Raw genomic sequence first — 5,366 nt, forward strand, 5'->3', positions numbered from 1 at the left:
TCGATGGACCAGAACTCTTCTGATTCAGACAATTAGAATGATCGATCATCAATATCATTCTAATTACTCCCAAAATTCATCAGTGACACCTAGCAGTATGTGGTGGCAACCCATCAGAACTGAAAATGAACCTCTCGATGTAGTTATCTGTGTGATTGAGTTCCTCTATCATGAGTTCCGACTGAATTAGGGTTAAGGTGAACTCGTCAAACCCAACATTAGTCATATGAGTTAATCGATCGATCCGAGTCTGATGTGATACCTTAATGGAAAACTCTTTTTCATTATTTCACTCTACCATGGCCATGGGCTTAAGGACTCAATCTTTCAATTATCATAGGACTACTCCTCTCATCTACCGAGGTTGATAGATCCCATCTTGGTGCGATCTAGTTCCTACAATGAATATGCTACAGACACCTCAGGGTTCCGAATGGCTAGAAGACCGAGTTATGGTGTAGTCAAACTATAACACACTCAAGGTAAACTATTGATGCACCTCAGGTCAAAGAACTAGACACACAATTGCAGCATCGAGCTAGTCATCGACGAGAAGGTAGACTTCCTTATGACTGCTCGATATGGTCACGCTCAGTACTCTCATTCTCAACGAATACCTGTACTCTCACTCTGATGTCTCCACACCGTAGACTCAAGATATATCTATTCTAAAGAAGTGAATCATACATCAACCTTCAGGATCAATCACCATCCTCGTGATGATCCTATGGTCAAGAGCTGTTTATGAGTTAGTTATGTAAATTCATGTCTTAAATTTTCAACTCTTGAAAATATGAATTTACATTCCCACAAACTCAAAGGATGTATCACAAACATAATGTACATAATGTGATAGAAGAATAACCCTTTTATTCATTTATAGTCAAAATTACAAATTTGGCCTTAGATCTGTACAGAAATGTGTCAGCCGATCTGGCATTTAGGGCACACATCTAACAAACTCCCACTTGACCTAATGCCAATTAGCTACATATCTAAGTCCCATCTTCTCAAGATGGACTTCAATCTTTTGTTCGTCCAATGGCTTAGTCAGCGGGTCTGCCACATTATCTGTGGAGTTGACTCTCTTGACCTCGACATAATCCCTTTCAAGGTAATCACGGATCAAATGGAATCGCCGCTCGATGTGCTTGGACTTCTGGTGAGACCTTGGCTCCTTAGCTAGGGCTATGGCGTCATTATTATCGTAGTAAAGAGGTATGGCATTCGATGACATCACTCCAAGCTCTGCGGCAAACTTCTTGTACCAGAATGCCTTCTTCGCAGCTTTCGATGCAGCAATATACTCTGACTCCATGGTGGAATCAGCAATCACCGTCTTCTTGGAATTCTTCCAGCTAACTGCACCACCATTACAAATGAACAGACTCTCAGATATCGACTTTCGATCATCTATATCAGACATAAAGTTTGAGACTGTATATCCCTGAATTTGGAGTTCTCCATTCCCAAAGACTAGAAACATATTCTTAGTCCTTCTCAAGTACTTAAAGATACATTTCACAGAAGTCCAGTGCTCTTCACTTGGATTTGACTGATATCTACTTGTGACACTCACAGTATGGGCTATATTAGGTCGTGTACATAGCATGGCATATATGAGGCTCTCTATTGTCGAAGCATAAGGGATCTTGCTCATGCGTTCAATCTCCTCAGGTGTGCTAGGGCACATCTTCTTGGAGAGATGAATGCTATGTCTAAAAAGTAATAAACCTCTTTTGGAGTTTTTCATGCTAAACTTTTTTAGCACCTCCTCTATGTATATCTTCTGTGAAAGTCTGAGCATCCTATTTGGTCTATCTCTATAGACCTTAATACCCAGTATAAAGGATGCCTCTCTTAGATCTTTCATAGAGAACTCCTTAGACAACCATACTTTGACTGAGGTCAACATGGGAATGTCATTCCCAATTAGGAGGATGTCATCTACGTACAATATGAGGAAGACAACTGTGCTCCCACTGACCTTTTTGAACACACATGGTTCTTCCTCGTTCTTGATGAAACCAAACATTTTGATGACATCATTGACACGAGTATTCCAACTCCGAGATGCTTGCTTAAGTCCATAAATGGACCTTTGCAGCTTGCAGATCTTGTGATCATCATCACTGGATGTGAAACCAAGCAGCTGTTCCATATAGATATCTTCCTCAAGATGTCCATTTAAGAACATCATTTTCACATCCATCTGTCATATTTCATAATCGAAATAGGCTGTAATAGCAAGCAATGTGCGGATGGATTTTAGCATGGCTACGGGCGAAAAGGTATCCTAATAGTCAATGCCTTCACACTGACTATAACCTTTCACTACTAGCCTAGCCTTGAATGTCTCCACATTCCCATCTGCATCTATCTTTCTCTTGAAGATTCATTTACACCCAATAGGTACAATACCTTCAGGTGGATCTACCAAGGTCCAGACTTGGATTGAGTGCATCGAGTCAATTTCTGATCTCATTGCCTCTAACTATTTCTTGGAGTCGATATCTGATATCGCCTCGTCATAGGTCTTGGGATCATCACCATGAAACCTATTTCCCATGAGAAACATTTTCTCTACATCTTCTTGTATGGTACCTCAGTACCTTTCAGGAGGATGGAAAACCCTAGTCAATCTACGAGGTGGAAGAGGTTGTGTTAGAACTGGTTCTGATTGATTAGGTTCCTCAGGTTCTTTAGCTCATTGCTCTTGAGAGACATTCTCCTTGAGCTTAATTATTTTTTCGATGCCACCATCTTGAATAAACTATTTTTCAAGAAAAATAGTATTTCGACTCACAATTACATTGTGGTCTTTTGAAATATAAAAATAGTATCCTAATGACTCTTTAGGATATCCTATGAACCGAGCTCTAAAAGATCTGAACTCTAACTTGTCCGTCTACTGTCTCTTGACATGAGCCGGACAACCCCAAATTCTGAGATGATTCAGACTTGGCTTCTTACCATGCCATATCTCATATGGTGTGGTTGGAACAATTTTAGAAGGAATCCTATTCCATACATAAATTGCTGTCATGAGATAATGTCCCCAAAAAAATTTGGGAAGGTCCGTGAAGCTCATCATGGAATGAACCATATCTAAAAGGATCCAATTTCTCTGTTCTGAAACCCTGTTGAGTTGAGGCATTCCAGGTGGAGTCCATTGAGAGACTATGCCATTATCCTTATGATAGTCTAGGAACTCCCGACTAAGGTATTCACCTCCTCGATCTGATCGAAGAATCTTAATGGACTTGCTTGTTTGTTTTTCTACCTCATGTGTGAATTCTTTGAACCTTTCAAAAGCTTCAGACTTGTGTTTCATTAGAAACATATACCCGTACCTAGACATATCATCGGTAAAGATAATGAAGTAGATGTAGTTGCCTCTAGCCGACACATCAAATGGGTCGCACACATCCGTATGTACTAGGGCAAGTAGGTCTATGGCCCTTTCTCCATGTCCCACAAAAGGAAGCTTGGTCATTTTGCCTTGAAGGCATGATTCACAAATTGGATATGACTCGGAAGTCAACAGACTCAATAGCCCAGATTTCTCCAATTTGTTAACCCTGTCTTTTGCTATATGACCTAGCCTTACATGCCATAGATACTTATCATTTAGACTATCTCTAGGCCTTTTAATTCCTATGGCATTCACATTTTGCTCAATATTAACTACAGATACATCAATATGTAGCTGATAGAGACCGTTAATAAGAAAACCATCTGCAACTTTATTATTTTCATAAAAAATATTACAATAGTCCTTATGAAAGCTAATCACATAGCCTTCTTGTGCTAAACATGAAATAGAAATCAAATTCCTGCTTGCTGCAAGCACATAATAACAGTCTCTTAAAACTAAATCTAATCCTAACAGTAATCGCAGAGGGTAGGTTTCCACGGCCACAGCAGCAACTCTTGCTCCATTTTTGACATGTAGGATCATCTCCCCATCCCTCAACCTCCTACTCTCCTCAAGACCCTACATAGAAGTGCACAAATGAGCACTAAAACCAGTGTCAAGCATCCAACTGGATGCAGAAGAAACCGTAAGATTAGACTCTAAAGTGAGCATACCTCTAGAAGGACCATCCTTCTTGTTCTTCAGGATGGCAAGGTACTAAGGACAGTTTCGCTTCCAATGGTCTTCTGATTGACAGTGGAAACATTTTTCCTTATCAACAGCCTTCTTTTTTGGTTCTGTCTTCTTCTTCTTGCCATCCACCTTCTGTTTCTTCGCAGACTTCTTTCTCTTTCCAAAAGACTTTCTCTTGGAAGAAGTCTGCTCCATTGTAAGAACTGAGCCTTTTGAACCCTTCATAGAAAGCTCAGCCGTAACCAGCATGTTCATTAACTCGACCAAGGTACACTGCATCTTATGCATATGAAAGTTCATGATGAACTGACCATATGCATCGGACAAGGATTGAAGGATCACATCAATCTAAAAATCTTTGTCTAAGATGATATCGAGCTTCTTAAGCTCCTCAAGATCCTTGATCATTGTCAAACAATGATCTTGGACTGACTGCCCATCACGCATCTTGGCCTTAAAAAGTCTTTGACAGACTTGATACTTGGTCGTGCGACTCTGTTCACCAAACAACTCTTGCAGGTGAGCCAACATTTGGTGGGTAGTCAAAATATTCTCATGTTGGTACTGCAAGTCATCAGACATTGCACCCAACATGTAGTACCTTGCTTTGTTATCATCATCCATCCACTTTTCCAGAGACATTCTCTGTTCAGCAGTCGGACGTGCTGGTATGGCAGGTGGGTCCTGGTCCAAGATATGAGTCAATTTTTTGAAATCCAGAATAATTTTGTAGTTTCTCAACCAATCTTTGAAATTGGGTCCAATCAGTCTATGGGTGTCTAGAATTTTGGTCAGGGGGTTTGAGGTAGATATATTTTCGATAGAGAGTCAAAAGTTTCTAGTTAGATTTTGTAATCAGACTCAACCAATTTGTTTAGGATTTTTATTTTTAAACAAATTAGGCTCCCACTATTTTTAAATCCCTACACTTCCTTGGTAGAGATGTGAAAATCTCCGTGATCAGTGATTTTTAGTGGGTGGTGCGGTCTCACCGACTGGCTCACCACCTCACCTAACAGTTATTGGTGATGGATCAACCGATGAGTGGATAACTCTTGTCCAATGATTCTCTAATCATGGTGCATCCAAAACTTGATCTCTAATTCATGAAGCTCACCGTGTCCGGGATATTACTCCAATCCTTAGTTAAGTCGAACCCACCATTTGCACAAACTAAATTCCTGATTGGGTCCCTCACCGTATCCAGAATATTGAGCCCAACCCATCCTCTAATCCGTAGCATCCAATGCCTAAT

This window comes from Elaeis guineensis, chromosome 6 (assembly GCF_000442705.2).
Source record: "Elaeis guineensis isolate ETL-2024a chromosome 6, EG11, whole genome shotgun sequence".
Lineage (NCBI taxonomy): Eukaryota > Viridiplantae > Streptophyta > Magnoliopsida > Arecales > Arecaceae > Elaeis > Elaeis guineensis.